We start from the raw sequence: 19,585 nt of genomic DNA on the forward strand, positions 1-19,585 counted from the left end.
GTGAGAAACATATTTGGTTTGAGTGACTGTGGTGACTATATATGAAGTGCAGTGACATGGTAGTGTTTATGTTGCTAAAAGCGAAAAAGTGCTTCAAATTCCTCTGTAATAGGGTCAAAGAAACCATCTAGTATAACATTTCTTTCCGACAGATGTAAGTTCACAAATAGTGTCAGATGCCACGAGAATCTACGGAAAAGTTTGGAATATCATCCAGGATTATGATGCGAAGTCTGGTCATCAAGAACTATATGTCGTAACACCTTCTCCCATATCCTGGCATGTACTGGCAGTGAAAATTTCTTCCTCTACTTGTATTTGAATCGGTTATCCACGAGGCGAATAACACCATAAATATACACGTTGTCTGCCTATGCCACAGCGTGCTTAGTAACAAAATGATGCCAAGAGGGAAGTGAAAGTCAGACAGGAACTAAGCGAGATGAACTACGCTATCTGATCAGACGTATCTGGGCATCCATTAGTGAGCGTATGTCATTCTTATTTCTGACGGCTTCGGCTCTGCTGTGGACACTTTGAATGATGTTCTTGAATGTCTGTGGAGGAGTGGGAGCCCATTCTTGGTCAAGAGCTGAAACCAGGGAAGGTAGTGATGTTTCACGCTGGGGTCAGTAGTGAAGACGACATTGTATCTCTTCCCAAAGGGGTTCCGTTGTATTTAGATCTGGACTACGGGCAGACAAGTCCACTCAAGAAATGTTACAGCCCACAAACCACTGCCTCACGTTTGCTGCTTTATGGCAGGGAGCATTGTCGTGCCGACACAATGATCATCTACGAACTGTTTCTCTATAACAAGCAGTACACATTATTGTAAAATGTTTTCGTCTCATTCCGCATTTAGCGTTTTATTAAGCACAGTAAGAGAACCACACACTAATCACTTTAAACGCCCCCATACCGTAACATCATCTCCTCCGTACTTCACCAATGATACTGCAGATGATAGCTGATAACGTTCTCCACGCATTCCTCAAACCCAGACCTGTCCATCGGATTGCCACAGGATTCAGCTTGATTCATCACTTCAGATCACCTATTTCAGTTATCCACCGTTGAGTGGCGTCGCTCTTTTTTCCACCTCAAACATCACTTAGCAACGTGTGTCTCATTAGGAGTTGCTCTATGCAAAGTCACTGCACTAGCCGGACAGTTGGTAGCACTGTGGAAATCAGGAGGTACTCCTTCTTATTGTTTCATGCGACTTTTTTGCTACCACCCTCCACAATGCTCGACATTACCTGTCTCGTCAGTACACGAGTTCTGCCGTGGTCTGGTATATTTCTAGTCGTTCGTTCGCGCTTCTCCTTTACAGTTACGTCACAAACAGTTGTCTTCCGCAGGTCCGGAAGAACTGAAGGGTCACTAATCGATCTGTTAGCCAGTTGACGTCCAGTGATTAGTCAGCGTTGCAAGTTACTGAGCACTACTGAACGTCCCATTCTGCTTTCACTTGCTCCTTTTATACTGGCGGGTCCTCTTCTCGTGACCTCCGTTGGTTAATTCCGCTTTACATAGGGAGTCAGGATACTTTTGATCAGATAGTGTAAGTATAGAGGTATAAGCTGAAAGACAGGCTGGTCATGCCGATTGTATGCCGCGGGGATGATTGGATACTACCGAAATCATACTTGAAATCGTGCAGGACTACCATGGAAATGCACCGATTTTGTCGTGATTATTTAGGAGCGTTTTAGATATAGTGTATAGTTGTGTAACAGAATTAAATGACACGGGATGCAACACATTGAGAAAGAGAATACCGTTGTAAGGAGTGTGTGTGTGTGTGTGTGTGTGTGTTTCACACTGGTCCGAACATCGGAATGGTCTGGTAGTTCGGATTAGTAGATGAGACTGCCGTACCAGCACTGAAGTCAGTGATTTATTTCTATGTGCAGTAGTAGTAACCACAATTCGGCTGAATTATTAGTAGTGTATAGACGGTGTTTTATTTTATGTACAGAACATAAACACAGTGCAAGGGCTCCTGGTAACAACGTATTTCGGATCTTACACTTTGCAAGAGCCAGCAGGCTGTGCAGAGCGCAGAACAATCTGCAAGTGCGATGTTTTCTTTTATCCCTAAGAGTTTTTCATTTGCATGCAATGCCCCAGCGCCTTACTGAATGAGATTTGCGGCAATTTCTCCAGGGACCATCTTCCTCTGTTGCCTCTTGCGCTGTGCAAAGTAACCTCAGCCATCGGCCACGCGGTCATTATCAAGCAGATACGTGTTCGCGGAAGCTCCGGTCCCACGGGAAATTTAAATACCTCAAAGAAAAGAAATTATGTGGGAAATTGTACGGACTAAAATACATTTTAGCGATAATGAGGTCCTCTCCAACACTTGAAACAGAGTCCTTTTCCCCAACTAGAAGAAAACACTTGATAATACCTATTCCTCATAGAATAAGATTGTTCAAGCAGAAAATAAGCGAAGGTGTCGTGCATTATATCTACTGCTATGCTTAGCTATGGTTAGCTGTAAGTCTACTCTTTTCGTCTGATTAAATTCGTGTGAATGCATTCTGTACTTCTGAGTGACAGGTTACCGAGATTATCAGAATATCAATTAATCCCCAATACACTAAACGGGTCAGAACACTGTTGAGGAAACAGCGAAAACAACATGCCAAATTTAATCGAACGCAGAATCACCAAGATTGGCGATCTTTTACAGAAACTCGTAATTTAGCATTCACTTCAATGGAAAATGCTTATAATAGTTCCCACAATGAAACTTTGTCTCGAAACTTCTCAGAATATCAAAGAGATAATGGTCGTACGTAAATTATGCTAGCGGCAAGACACAATCAATACCTTCTCTGTGCGATAGCAATGGAAGTACTAGGGATGACAGTGCTGCTAAAGCAGAGTTACTAAACACAGCATTTCGAAATTCCATTACCAAAGAAGACGAAGTAAATATTCCAGAATTCGAATCAAGAACAGCTGCCCACATGAGTAACTTAGAAGCAGACTTTCTCTGATTAGTGAAACAACTTTTCACACGTAAAAAAAAAAGCAAGCCTTCCAGTCCGGACTCTATACTATTTAGTTTCCTTTCAGCGAATGCTGATGCAATATCTCCATACTTAACAACCGCTCGTTAGGTGAAAGATGCGTACATAAAGACTGGAAAGTTGAACACGTCACACCAATATTCAAAAAAGGTAACAGGAGTTATCCACAAACTTACAGGCTAATATTATTGACGTTGATATAAGAAAGGAACGTTTATTGTATTCCAACATTATGAATTACCTCGAAGAGAACGGGCGATTGACACACGTTCTTGCGAAACACAATTAGCTCTTTACTCACACGAAGTGCTGAGAGCTGTTGACAAGGGATTTCAAACTGATTCCGTATTTCTAAATTACCAGAACTCTTTTGACACCAAACCTCACATGCGACTTGTAATCGAGTGGGTGCTTATGGAACATCTTGTCAGTTATGCAACTGGATTCGTGAATTACTGTCACAGAGGCCACAGTTCATATTAATTTACGGGAAGTCATCAAGTAAAACAGAAGTGGTTTCTGGCATTCCCCATGGCTGTATGCTGCTCCTTATCTGTACAAACGATTTAGGAGACAATCTGAGCAGCCATATTGGGTTGTTTGCAGATTATGCGGTCATTTATTGTCTAGTAAACTCATCACAAGATCTAAACAAATTGCAAACAGATTCAGAAAAAATACCTGCATGGCGCTAAACTTGGCGATTGACCCTCAATAATGAACAGTCGAGCCCATCCACATCAGTGCTAAATATGAATTCGTTAAACTTCGGTTACACGATAAATCAATCAAATCTAAAAGCCGTAAGTTTAAGTAAATACCTAGGAATTACAGTTACGAACAACTTAAATTGAAAAGAACACATAGAAAATATTGTGGGGAACGCGACCGAAAGACTGCGTTTTATTGGCGAACACGTAGAAGACGCAACGGATCAACGGAAGAGACCTTACAATACGCTTCTCCGTCCTTTTTTGCAATGCTGCTGCGCGGTATGGAATGCTTACCATACAGGATTAACGGAGTACATTAAGAAACTTCAAAGAAGAATAGAATGTTTTGTATTATCGAGAAACAGGGGAAAGAATGTCACGGACATGATAAGGAATGTGGCGTGGACATCATTAAAACAAAGGAAGCTTGTCAGGAAATTTGAATCACCAACTTTCTCCTCCGAATATGAAAATATTTTGTTGACGCCGACCTACATCGGGAGAAACGATCATCATAATAAAATAAGGGAACTTAGAGTTCGCACGTAAAGATACAGGTGTTCGTTTTTTTCCACTTACTATTCGATAATGGAGTGATAGAGAATTATTGTGAAGGTGATTCGATGAACCGTTGCCTGTGCAATTACAAGGAAGTGCCTATTATGCTACCAAACGTGTTCCGTTTCATTGAAGTAAATCGCCACAGTCGTGTTCAATGAAACTTATTTACAATTTGGCTTCCTTTCTAGATCTAAGAATAGTTCGTTACATAATATGGTTTGTATAAAACAACCAACAAGTTTTAACTTGACCTGGTTTCGACAACGACTATGGGTGATTTGGTCAGAAAACCAAAAACAATTACCTATAAATGTCAGAAAACCATTAATAAAAATGAAAAGCCAAGAATAGATGGTTATTATACAGAAAACAATTATCAGGTGAGAATACTCAATGTAGAGACAGCTGAAACACTTACTATAAAATGCTCTCGTCATATAAAATAACTTCTTAAGGCCATATTTAAAACCATATAAAAATTACGGGTATTGGAACTGACGTAACAACGGCACTTGTCAGTAAAAATCACAGGTACATACGTAGCACACCGTAAGTCAGTAATATGTCTGCAAGAACGAAAATACCTTCAATAGTAATAAAACAACCAGGAAAACTACAGCAGAGCAAATGAAGAATTTGCGGGTAGCAGCACTAGCCGATGCGGATATCAGCGGATGTCCTTAATATAGATTACTTTGTTGTTAACATAGGTTTGCAGTATAAGTGATGGATCACAATAAAGTTCGTTTACGTATTCGGACTTGCATACCGCTACATTGGCTTGAATCCAATGTGTCCTAGTGTGGGCGGATGATTGTTGATCTCTAAAAGAGCTAAATATGGATAAATAAATTCCATATAAAATCTGTGAATCTACTAGCTTTTCTACAAAATACGCTGTCTGACATATAATGTGCAGCACCCTGATGGGGGTAGAAGAAACGGAAGTTTACGGTTTGAGAGACTATGTTACTTATTTCAGTCGTTACGAAAACGAGGCACACCTTACCGTATGAGCCTACATAACAGACTCGCGTTGCACGCCTTCTGACGTAGCTGCGCGCAACGATTCAGCTGGGAAGACTGTCAGAAAGCCGTTGTCTCCTCTCCTGTGGCAAGGCGGTCCCACAACTGCTGTAACTAGTGCCTGATATCCTCGATGTTGTCACTGGGATGGATGTCATGTCCGAGCTGGTCTGTCATATGATCTGTTGGGCACGGATTTGGGGATCTTGTTGGCCTCCCAACTACCTCAGAGTCACACAGAATGTTCATAGATATGCGTTCCATGTGTCGACGAGTTTTGGTCTGTCGGAAAATCACACCTTGTACTGTCACATGAGAGATAACACTTGAACATGCTGGATGTCCGTGATGTACTGTTATGCCGTCAGTGTTCCGTGAATTACTACGAGCCGTAATGTGAAGTCCTACCCGACGGCTCTCTGCAACTTGACGCCAGGGGTAACGCCTGTGTGCCTCTCCTGAACATCACAAGAGTGGGATATCTCGTCAGGTCGCCGCCACACTCACCGACGATGGTCATTTGGGAAGACGCAGAACCGTGATCCATCCCCGAACACAATGCGACGCCGTTCAGCAGCTGTCTATGCTTCGGCTCGCGGCACCACCACAAATGCAGACGTTTGTGTTGCGGTATTACTGGCAGCCTTCTTATGGAACGGTACTTCCCTAGCGCGGCTGGTGGCGTATCCGACCAGTGGTAGGGGACGACGCAGGATGTTGACCTCGAGTGGCAGGCGCCGACGTGAAGGGGTTACGATGTTCTCGGTGCACGCCCCTTGTTTCTGTATGTCCATCCTGTTCGCTACAGGATGTCAAATCAAACATCTTTCAGCCGTCTAATTTCCAAACTTATTTTATTTTGCTACCAGTTTCGGCGATTTACTACGCCATCTTCAGGCCCGTGGCCGTTGTGTAGGAAGATTCCACCTCGTTTCTGGTTAAAATAAGGGCCACATGATAGTCGAAATTATCGCTATAGCAAGCAGAAATCTACATATTCCAGTATTCGAGGTGGAATCTTCCTACACGTCGGTCAACGGCCTGAAGATGCTGTAGTAAATCGCCGAAACTTCTAGCCAAATAAAATAAGTTTTGTAATTAAACCGCTGCAAAGTGTTTGATTTGACATCTTCCCTTGTGGTGGACACTTGACTACCCCTGTCCTCAGCTTCCCATGCAGTCCAACAGCGGGTCACGGTCATAGCTGAAGTTCCCACAAATTTGGATATCGCTTGATTCGACCAGCTGGCCAAAAGGAGACCCACTCTGAAGGCCCTTTCAAACTCTGATAACGGTGTATCACATGATTGCGAGGATTCTTCGTGTCCTTTTGATTGATCACTCAACATATGACGCTCTTATATGCCATTTCAGGCCAGGCAGAATATTAAACATAAACAACAAGAAAGGACATTGGTGGCCGTTGTACCTGTCGCAGAGAATCACAAATTTAATCATTAACATGCCCGGACATGGTGCGTACGTGTACGAAGCTACAAATTCATCCGATCATGTCTTCAGTAAGTTTCATTTTGTTTTGTGCATGTTTACAATCCCACAATGCAAAGCTTGATGCATTCAGAAGTACGGCGTACTGTAAGTCGAACTATATGACGAGAACCAAAAAACCTGCAAGATGTGGCGACAACTTGTGAAACGATTTCCTCTGAGAAACATGCTGCTGAAAACTCAGAAATCAGTTGCAGAAACTGCAAAGCTGTAACTTAAAGAACGTATCAAGATTGTGACACGCCATGTTGTATGAGAATGTTGTGTGCGCCCCTGGTAGTTGAGTGGTCAGCGCGACCGAATGTCGCACCTGACGGCCCGGGTTCGATTCCCACGACACGCAAATCGCCGCAGTGACGTCAACTCGAAAGTCTTGCACCAGGCGAACGGTCTACCCGACGGAGGGCCTAGCCACACTGCATTTCCATCAGAATGTGGTCTTAGCTATTATATTCCAAGTCTATTCAAAGGAACATATGACGTCCGATTTAAACAGACAAAAATTCAGACAAGAGCTTCAGAGTACCGAAATGGGTTAAAGTCGCTTCCTATCTGCTGATGCTGACTAATTAGTCTTCGTCTTTCAACATTAGCATTAATACGACAGTCTTCTTCAGCACAAGTGTTAGACTGGTTCTATCTATGTATATAAATGATCTACTCTCTGACCCACAGTCACAGCAAAGAAGAACTTGTATAACAAAAGATAAGTGTTCATTGTGACTGTAAATATATTTCAGTTCTTACTTTTTACGCATGCATTAATCATGTTGTTTATCACCTGCTGAGAACTCAATTCATTTGTGGCAAACCGTTACAACAGAAGTAACATAAAAATAGTTTCACACCTCAGACCAGATTTTATTCGCAAACATTTTTTGCATCTACTTCAGTACTACAACATGGGGTTCCCACATGGTAAGGCAGACACTTAATAGCATATTTCTCCGCGCTCCTTCACTTCATAAACTACGTTTTCGGTTCATACTGCATTTTACGAGCATTCTTTACGTGTAAAAGTAGGGTTAATGTGAACCCCTGTACCTCGGATACAGATAAACATATGTAGAAAGCTGCCAAAGTTTTTCGAGAGAGGGATGTTAGGTATATCGAAGAAATTTTAGCTGCCTGTTGTGCATAGCAGATTTGGATTCCTCGGCTGGGTTGTGGTTCGCTGGTGACGGTGAAAATGCTGTAAAAAACACTTTCCTTGGGGTTTTCCTAGTAACTGCTCATGAATTAGTGATGTCTCCGTAAGTCCCATCAAGGCAACCGTAGACCACTTCAAACCAAAAAGAACCAAGCGATCGCTCCATTTGTTTTAGCGAGAGGAAGTGTGCAGTTTTCATGCTCTGACTGTGAACTAGTGGATACTGACACTAAGACGACCCTTCTGCAGACTATACAAAATAGTCTCTAGACCGAGGGCTATCCAAAACGCTTGACCCTACGTTTTTATCTTCAATAGAACCCGCAGGAAGCTAGAAAATCTGAAAATGGAAATGCAAAGGCTCAATCTAGATTATTATTATTGCGTGCTGGTCATGTGCTGTGCAATCTGTAATGCTAACTCACTGAAAATTTGTCGTTTGATATAGGAAGCGCACTGAAGGCCACAAAAGGCCAAGTGAAATAAATGCACGATGGTATTATACTGAAGAGGCAACGAAACTGGTACACTTGCCTAATATCGTGTAGGACCCCCGTGAGTATGCAGAAATGCTGCAACACGACGTGGCATGCACTCAACTAACATCTGAAGTAGTGCTGGAGATAACTGACACCATGAATCCTGCGGGGCTGTCCATAAATCCGTAATAGTACGAGGGGATGGAGATCTCTTCTAAACAGCACGTTGCAAGGCATCCCAGATATGCTCAATAATGTTCATGTCTGGGACGTTTGGTGGCCAGCGGATGTGTTTAAACTCAGAAGAGTGTTGCTGGAGCCACTCTGTAGTAATTCCGGACGTGTCAAGCTTGCACCAGCTTGAACAGTCTCCTGCTGACATGCAGGATCTATGGTTTTATGAGACTGTCTCCGTACCCGCGCACGTCCATCCTCTCGATACAATTTGAAACGAGACTTGTCCGACCAGGCACACGTTTCCTGTCATCGACAGTCCAGTGTCGGTGTTAACGGGCTCAAGCGAGGCGTAAAGCTTTGTGTCGTGCAGTAGTCATGGGTACACAAATGGGCCTTCGGCTCCGATATTCCATTTCGATGACGTTTCGTTGAATAGTTCGCACGCTGACACTTGTTGATGGCCCAACACTGAAATCTGCAGCAATTTGCAGAGGGTTTGCACTTCTGTCACATTCAACGATCCTATTCAGTTGTCGTTGGTCCCGTTCTTTCAGGATCTTTCGTCCGCCACAGTGATGTCGAAGATTTGATGTTTTACTGGATTCCTGACATTCACGGTAAAGTCGTGAATTGGTCATATGGGAAAATCCCCACTTCATCGCTACCTCGGAGATGCTGTGTCCCAATGCTTGTGCGCCGAGCATAACACCACGTTCAAGCTCACTCGAACCTTGATAATCTACAATTGTAGCAGCAATAACCGACCTAGGAACTGCGCCAGACGGTTGTTTTCTTATAGAGGGTGAGTCACTAACTATTGCCACTTAGAATAATTCCGAAAGTATGATAGGAGCTGAAAAGTTTGTGGAACAAATGTTGCATGGGACAACGGGGGCCATAATATGATTTTGATGTTTTGTTGCTAGGTGGGGTCGCGTCAGAGATATGAAGGTCAACTTTGTTTTTTTTTTAAATGGGATGCTATAGTTTGGTACTTATGGCGCTATCGAGACGAATCCAATGATATGTAACAGTAAGGTCTTTGTAGTCAACGAATACCAAAATAGTAGCATGGACTTCCATTTACAGAAGGTGTTCGATGTGATGATCATTGGTATCAGGGCAGTGCTGCACTCTTCTTGTCATGGACTGAGTAGTATTTTTTTTATCACACTCTCTCGTATGTCGTGCTAGTAGTAAATATTCGCCGAATACGGCGTATGCATCTAACGTGCCATTGACATGTTAACACCATTCGACGGTTTCGCAATACAACACTAATAGGAATGTTAAGACAAGTATCGTCGAATCAAGCGAATGTGAATGATGTATTCCTACGAAGAACAAGTCGATATGCTTCTCATTTAAGGAGAATGTCAACGAAATTCCGTGAGAGCTAGAGATGTATACGCTGAAACATGTACTCAACGTATTCGCCCTACACATCATACATTTAAATATGTGTGTGATGAATTGAGAATAACTGAATCTTTAACGCATCAGACACCTATCGGGCAAAGGAAAGTTACTGACGAGAAAACGGAAATTGGTAGTCTTGACACTGTGGCTCGAGATCCTTGTGTGATTTCACGTGAAATCGCAAGGGAATCTGGCATGAGCTAGAGTAGTGCTGTTCGTGTTCGGCATCGCTATAAATATCACCACATCAGCCTCAACCAAGAATTGGTACGGATTGTGTGCGTCGCATCGAATTCTGTCGATGGGCTCAGCTTGAGATTCAGAGCGATTACACATTTATTAATTTGATTCTATTTACTGACGAGGTTACTTTCACGAACGATGGAAATGTTAATTTGCATAACATGCATTATTGGGCAACTGAAAACCCATGTTGGCGGCGGCAAGCTGCACACCAGAAACCATGGTCGGTGAATGTGTGGTGTGGGATTCTGGAGAACGGGATTATAGGCCCCGATTTGATGGAAGGAAACCTTAATGATAGGAAGTACACCACAGTCCTGCAAGAAACATTAGGTCTGTTATTGAAAGAACAGAAGGGACAAGGAACAGAATGTAGTATCAACACGACTTGTGTCTGACACATATTTCGCTGATGGCTAGAAATGACTTCCAGAGACAATTTCCAAATCGTTTCATTGGACGCGGAGAAAATGTGTCGTGGCTGGCTCTTTCGCCAGACTTGACTCCTCTGGATTTTTTTAAAATTTTTTTTTTTTTTTTTGAGGCGCTCGGAAAGACACATTATAAAGACATACTAACTAAACCTGAAGATATGCAAGAGAGAACTGTCAGAGCATTTGCTTCGATAAGTGCCGATGTGATAAGGAATACCACTCGATCCATGACAAGCAGATTGCAGCACAGCATTGATACCAATGGTCATCAAGTCGAACACCTTCTGTAAATAGAGGTTCATGTCATCTTTGTGACCTTCGCTGACCTTCAAATCCCTTACTGTTACACGTCATTGGATTCGTCTCGAAAGCCGCTATCAGAAAATAAGTACCAAACTATACCATCCCATGCAAAAATCAAAGTCGACCTTCATAAATCTGAAGCGACCCCATCTAGCAACCATCGTCATATTATGGCCGCGTTGTCCCACGCAACATCTGTCCTACAAAATTTTCAGCTTCTGTCATATTTTCGGAGTTATTCAAGGTGGAAATAGTTAGTGACTCACCCTGTATAGGCATTGTCCATCGCAGCGCCGTATGCTGCCTGTTGACATTTTTCGGTATTTGAATACGCATGCCTATACCAGTTTCTTTCTCTCTTCAGTGTAAATGCCAATATTTTCATACAGTTTAAACCGTTCGCCGTGGACATGAATGTGAGCCAAAACCTACGAGGTAGAGGCTTGTCAGTGTACATGTGCTACGAACCGGAATCATACTCATACGAAATCTTGAAGTACGTGTTTCGTACTTAAGTGGTACTGACAGGCATAAGTTTGTACCTTTCCATGGCATGTCTCCCTTTGGATAAAATTTTTTTCTGGTATCGTTCCGCGTCGTTGTAAGCTACTAAAACAGCTTCGCTGTCGACGTTTCAATTGACTTGCTGCAGTCCTGATCATGGCGGTTGACTGCCTAGTGAACCGTCCTGAAGAAGATCGGAGAAAGACGGTCGAAACGTCGACAGTTTAGTTTTAGTAGTTTTCAATGATGCTGCTCAAAACTCAGAATTATTTTACCCAAAATACTGACAGGTGTCCGTCATTGTAGTAGAGTAGTAAATGTGGTTAACTTCCATGTAGAGAAGGCGGGTTTGATCCCTGGTACTGCCAGGGAGGACAGGAACGTGGTGCACTGAGCCTCGTGATGTCAATTGAGGAGCTACCTGACCGCGTAATTGCAGCACCAGGTCTTCTAAGCCAGCACCGCCCAGGGGGCCGGTATGCTGCCAATCATCCCCCCCCCTCCTCCCTTCATACCCCATCCACATCACCCCGTTGGCTAACGGATGACACAGCGGACGGTCTGGCGTGATTGGCCCTTCCGTGGTCTGAACGGCGGTACTTAAGTTGAATTAATACTGATAAGTAATTTAGTACATACGAAAGTCTGTCGCACTTGGCGCGTATGATAAGCTTGTAAGCGACATAGTCATAATTTCTATAGCGCCTCAAATTTATTGCTAATTCAAAGAAACCACCATTCAGACAAAGAGCAATATGCACTTCTTTGGCAAGGAAGAAAGAAGTGAGATCTTAAAATATTCGAAACAATAAATAATGGTAAAGGTTTGTAATTACTACGAAGTATCAAGGATAAAAATTTCAGATATCATCCATTTGAAGAAAAAAAAGCAAAAAAATACAGAATCTTCTACAGATATCAACGATATCCACACAAAACAAAATGCTTAGTGATTATGAGTAATTGTACAGCAGCTCAAAGAGAAAGCAGGACAGTGTGGTGGACAGTCACGGCACAGGTATGTTGTCAGTGTGCCTCCCACATTAGGAGCACTTTCGCAGCTATTCTTCATGACGCTTTTACCCTTCGTTTGGTTCCTACTTGTACACAATATCTTACTATGTAATCTCTTTCTTAAATCTCTTGGAATGTGTAAAGGAGGAAGCAGTCCATTTATTATTTCTATGAGGCTTCACACTCCAACATACTACTGACTGAATGTATATTGCACAGGTTGCGCGAACTGAAAAGTAGCGTGTTACCTGTTCGGAAGAATATTTTTTTAGGCAAGGTTTCACACTATCACCACCACCACGGTAGAGATCTGAATTCTCACGTTTCCAGCTGTCCTCCGATTCATTGTCTTCGTCTACATAATTACTTAACCCGCAAACCACAATATGTTGCATAATGTGGGGGGGGGGGGGGGTGCCTTGTAACACTACAGCTCATTTCCTTTCCTGTTCCATTCGCGAACGAAGAAATGAATAACGAATCGTTATAGGGTAAGGTGGTACAATTTCGATATAGGTACAATTCCGACCAATATAAGGTTTCGTGCCATTTGTCAGTCTCGTAGGGTTGGTAGCACTTGCCTTTGTCTGGGGTTGTAGTGTAGCAGGCTTCTAAAGATCCTCCTGTTTTTTTCCAAGAATACACCACTCTGTGCTACGGAGATATAAATTTTTTCATGTTAAGAGGTAAGTGAAGCTACTTAGTCTAATGCGCTCTTATAAATTTTCTAGTTTCCACGCGCTTGCAAATTCTATATTAGTCAGGTTAGAAACCTGTTTTCAAAAAATGTTCAAATGTGTGTGAAATCTTATGGGACTTAACTGCTAAGGTTATCAGTCCCTAACCTTACACACTACTAAACTAAATTATCCTAAGGACAAACACACACACCCATGCCCGAGGGAGGACTCGAACTCCGCCGCAACCAGCCGCACAGTCCATGACTGCAGCGCCTAAGACCGCTCGGCTAATCCCGCGCCGCAAACCTGTTTTCCGTTCGGGCGTGTTGCGAGGCACCTACAGAGAAACCCTCTGTGACATATGCTGCCATCTCTTCGCACAATTCACTACTATTTACTCGTGATTTGACTCACTCCAATAGTACATTTTCGATCAGAAAAATTATACACTTTCGATACCTTAGTACAATTTCGATCACTTCAGTTTTTTAGTTCAGTCCATCACGATTGGTTACCATAGATATATTATACACAATTATTGCAAATAAATTCTGTATATTTAAACATCTTCCTACGCGATTTTTAAAGCCACCTCTTATTTTCTAGATGCCACGAAAACGAGCAGAAAAGAAAATCTACAATACATGGAGTTCAGCTGCATTAGATGAGGCAATAAAGAGTGCACATCTGAGCCTTCGAGCTGCTTCAGAATTATATGACATTCCTTTCAGCACTTTACATGGTAAAGTGCAAATTGAAATGAAAATGCAAGCAACTCCAACTAGTCCTATAGAAAACAGAATTGGTCATCCGACGGTACTCAGTTCTGAAATGGAAGATGCTTTGGTCCAGAGAGCTTTATTTCTAGAACAGCGAGTATTGGGTCTGTCGCCACTCCAGTTAAGAAAAGCTGCATTTGAAACATCCATGGAACTTAGAAAGCAAGGTTGCTGGAATCGACTGGTTTGGAGCATTGTTAAGAGACACACTCACCTTTCACTGAGAAAACCACAGGGTCTTTCGCGAGTCACAGCTGAATGCCTAAATAAAGCAGTAGTAAGTAAATATTTTTAGAATTTTGAAGAAATCTTAAAGGAATAGGGATTGTTTGGTAAACCAGAGTGTATTTATAATATGGATGAATCCGGCTTTCCTCTTAACAACAGATCCACAAAAATAGTAAGTCGTAAAGGAAAACGAGAAGTTATTCCACTAACAAACGTGGGAAGAGGATGAAATGTGACTTTTGCTGCATGCATGAATGCAAGTGGTACGTATTTACTACCAAATGGTAATTTTTAAAGGAATGACGAAACGCCCCAAATTTCAAGATGGCTTACCTCCTGGTTCCATTACGGAGATGAGTGAATCGGGATACATTAATGAAGAATTGTTCATGGTCTGGCTTCGACACTTCCGGAAATATAAAACAATGGGTAGCCCCATTACACTTCTTATTATTGACAACCATGGCAGCCATACCAGCTTAGATGCTGTAGAATATTGTCTGGAAAATGGGATAGAACTTTTGGGATTGCCTCCGTACAGTACACATGTACTGCAACATAACTTTCTTCAAGTCCCTAAAGGCTGAGTATCATATAAATGTAACTGAGTGAATTCATGACAATCCCAATGAAAGTATTACAAAACAACGATTCTGTACTATTTTCTGTGATGCCTGGAGCAAAACTGTTCCGTTGAGTGCGCAGTCAAAGGGTTCCAATGTACAGGAATAATGAGCTTTTGCAAAGACATTGTTCCCGAGGAGAAATCTGCACCTTCATCGTTAATCGAGGCTCCTGCGATTTCAATGTCCACCAGTCAAGCTACTAACAACATTGTGGGAGAAGAACCCTTATCTTCAAAAGATGTAACTGAAGAACACGGCAAATCCGTAACGCCGTGGTCCAATACGATTTCCCAACACGATGCTGTCAAAGACATTTTGTCAAGTCCAGAGAAAAACTTATCGTCTCGGAAGAGGAAAACACAGACATCAGCTAGACTCACATGAGATGAAAACCTGGAAAAGCTCCGCAACAAGAGAAAACTTTTGCAACAGGGCATAAGGAAAGCAATGGACACATGCAACAAGAACAATAAAGAGAAATGTACGTCTGCTAGTAATGATGAACGAAGTGGACCAAGCTTCAAATCGACAGCAAACAACGAGAATAATTGTAGATTTTGTTAATTGAATTATTATAGTGCAGAATCAGTAGCTAAGGGTGACTGGATTCGCTGCCAAAAATGCAATGTTTGGTTCCACGAAGTATGTGTTGCTGCCCGAGGAAAAAGGTGCTTTTTATGTGGAAGATGCCAGTGATCAAAATTGTACGAGGAAGTCATCACAACTGTACCTAGTGTGGTACATTTTCGATCGATTTTTCTCATTTCTGTAACCTTTTTTTGTGTTTATACCAACATTTGTAATTTTCTAATATTTGTGTTACATATTCATTAAACACCCAAGAACAAGTGCCATAGTTAAAATTATTTATTTTCTCAATATATTTCCAGTTACTATAACATTTGTCTGAAATGACTGCAACTGTACCACCTTACCCTATGTCTCCATACTTGCCATAATTTCCCTTATCTACGTGGTCCTTACGCGAAACGTTCTTTGCCGACGGAGAATCGTTCTACAGTTAGCCACAAACGACGGTTCTCTAATATTCGCCAAATAATGTTCGTCTTCCCGTACGAATAGATGAAGCATCCCAATAATGCTCGCGTGCTAATCGAACGAGATGGTAACATATCTAGCAGCATGCCTATGAAATTTTTCGGCGTCTTCCTTTGATCCGACCTGATGAGGGTCCTAAATTCTTGAGTAGTACTCAAGAATGTATCGCAACTCAGCTCGGCACGCTGTGTCATTCATAGGTGAGCTACACCTTCCTTAAATTTACCCAATAAAGCGAAGTCGGCCATTAGCTTTCCCTATTACTGCACTTACGCGATCGTTCCATTTCAAACCGCATTGCAATGGTACGTCTACACATTTAATCGACGTGAATGTATCAAGCAGCACTGCTGATTCAAACATTACAGGATTATATTTCCTACACACACAAGATAACTTGAATTTTCTACATTTACGGTGAGCTACCGTTCATCACACCAACTAGAGATTTTGTTCAAGTCGGTTTGTATACTCTTGCAGTCACTTACCGTACACCAAACTGTCAACAGCAAACCGCTGCAGGTTGCTACTCACCCTGACCGTCTCCCAACTCAAAACCACTACCATCCTATATGTTCAGTAACTCATGTCAGAAAATGTTTCGTTCTTTCTACTCCTTTTTTGGCGTTGGAATAAAATGGGTCGATTGGATGGCCACCATGTCAAACAAGGCACATCATAGGTAACGAAGCGCAAAACTGTAGTGAGAAAAATCTTTTTCCGGAATCTCCGTTTCCTGTACAAACAGGTGAGCACAAGCAGACCGAACAATACACCTGTGAACGCTCGTACCTGTAAGCTATTACCACAGTATCGTTTTACGCAGAAACGCTTATAAGCGTGAGTAACACTGGGCTGGTGGTTGGTTGTGATGCTAATAAGCGTGAGGAGCACTGTATTACTGGCTCGTGTTGACGCTTATGTCTCGTCCACACCTAATGTGTTACCATTTCTGGAGTCTGCAGTTTCCTTTATCTCTGTACATGCGAGGTTGATAGGCGAACTGAATACTATTGTGAAAGGAAGAAGACGAGGAAATGACCGTATTTGAAAAGTCCCTTGTGATTTTGACTGTTACTAGGTGACGACAATGTTTCAAGAACTCAACGGAGGGTTAGGTATTGGTAGCCATACCGCTTTTTGTGAGATTCTTCTTCGGGGAGTAATGTGGTAAAATCGACATGCGAAATGAGGAAATCGGATGAAATTCTTGATGTCCAGTTTGGCATACTGCAGCACCCGTCATGGACATTGACGAGAAAAAAAGCGGTTTTAACCTCATGGCCATATGGTGACAGTTCAGCGAGGAATACATCATTTTCCAAGTTCAGATTGCGTTGGGCTGGTTATTACACCACAGTTGTTACGCTGTGTGCCAGCTACTCATGCTGTTTTTATGTGAAAATTACTAGCGTCACCTTAAAAACTGAGTATTTTCTCGTATCGCCTTGTAGGCATGCACGTAATAAATCGCGGGTTATTACCAGGAATTGCCATCATCATGTACGGGATTTACTCGGGACCAATGTAATGGAGAATACCTCGCACAAAAACAAGATTAATCTCTTTGTAAACATACCTCCGAAATTCATAAAAGATTAGGGCTACATTGACTGTGTTTTGAGGCAAAATCAAACATCGTAAGTGAGCTGTGGTGAAAATTTGCTGTTATGAACAGCGCGCCGCAGCGCCTAGTGTGAAGTAGTCGCCCTCCGTTTCTGGCGGTGGCGCCACTGTGGCAATCGCAGCTTTGGTGTCTCCCTCTGGTGGGAAAGGGGAAAAGTTGCCTGTTCACGTGCATTTAAGGGGCGCTATGAGCTCGCCAGTTGGATTTCGGCTCGACGTTCCACAGTCTCTGTGACACCCACGCCCCCTCCCTCTGTGTCATCCGCTGCTCAGGGTGGTCCTGCCCCCCGCCATCTCCCCCTGCAACCCATCCCCCAGCCCCCTCTCCACCCTGTCATGACCACGAAACCTTCAAAGTGCCCGAATGTTGACCCTTCCCCCGAAATCTCCTCCAAGAAAACCCCCGATCCCCGTGACCCATCCACCCCCTTGGATATGACCCCGACCCCAGCACCTGCCATGCCTGCCACCCACACCTTTGTCCTCTCCAATCCTGACCATCAATTCCTTGATGCCCGCTCCCTCACCCTCGCCATCTGGAAATACTACCCCAATGCCCCCATCTCTCTTCTGATCCCTCGCAAGGACTCGGTCCTCATTAAATCCCCCAATGCTTCCTTCCACAACGATCTCCTCTCCCCCATCCCCCGTATCCAATTTGGCCAATGTGCAACCCTCACCCCCTACCACACCCCGTCCTCTCCCCGTCAGTCTCAACCTCCCTGACGTCTGCCAACCTTCACCGCTGTGATCATGAAGCTTAGCCCCGTGATCACAGAGTTTTAGGAGTTGGCGGAACTCAACTCCCGGCCTGACATTGAAATCAGCTCAGCCCGTCGCATCTTCGATGATGCCTGGCCGACTTTGCTCATGTGGATATTCACCGAATTCTCCTCCTTCATTGACCGCCTCCTCACTGAGGGAGCCCTCATCTACAATCGCCATCATAAGGTGGACCCCTCCTGTTCCCCAGTCCAATCGTACCGCTGCCAATGCTGTCTCACATACAATGACCATGTTACCTCTGCCTGCAAGAACCCCCCTACTTCTCCCCACTGCAAAGCTTCACACTTCCTCAAGAATTGCCCCAACCTCACCTCTCCCCCCTCTTGCAACACTTGTAATGAACCACATCCTACCTACTCCTCGAAGTGTAAAGCGAAACCTCCTCCAGTCACCCCTGAGCTCACCGTCCCTGTCCATCCTGTTGATGACCCCATCCACCCCAACAACTCGCTCTGCCCACCACCTACTGCAGAGGACTTCATCCATTTCATCACTATTGTGCTCCAAAACATTCACCCATTCCAGTGCTCCCACATCCTTTCCCAGATCGCCCTCGCTGCCCGTTCCATCTTACCACCTATGCCACATACTCCCACAACCAGGCCCACTTCACCTTCACACCCCCCTCACCACTCTCGTCTAACTCTCCCCTCCAATGGTACAACAACCCTACCGTATCCTGTACCACAACATTCGCTCCCTGCCCACCCACAAACTCCTCTTCCTCCACACCCTCCATCAGCACCGCAAGGATGCCTTCGTCCTAAATAAAACCTTCCTTCAACCCCGCATCTCCATCTCCGTGGCTCCTTACACCCGTACCCTCTGGCACGTGGCGGAGTTATTATAGGCCACCTCAAGCACCTCCCTGTCCGGCCCCAACCTCACCTTAAAATCCTGCCGGGCATCTCAGCCTCTTCTTCCCCACCCTTACCATCACCTGTGCCACCATTTATGTCCACCATCGCACCCCATCCCATACGATTTCCTGGCCCACGTTGACCGCACCTTCTCCACCTACATGATTGAAGCCGACCTCAATATCCACAGCCGTGATACTGCCGACCTCCAGCGGTGGCATCAGTTTCTCACCACCCTTCAGGGAGACCTGGTTCCCCTGCCTCAGCACACCCGACCCGAATCCAACACCACTCCCGATGTGGTCCTTGCCTTTCCCAACCTCCTTGGGCGCATCACTGCAGATGTCCTTGTCCTCATTGGCAGT

The sequence above is a fragment of the Schistocerca piceifrons genome, chromosome 2, assembly GCF_021461385.2.
Source record: "Schistocerca piceifrons isolate TAMUIC-IGC-003096 chromosome 2, iqSchPice1.1, whole genome shotgun sequence".
Lineage (NCBI taxonomy): Eukaryota > Metazoa > Arthropoda > Insecta > Orthoptera > Acrididae > Schistocerca > Schistocerca piceifrons.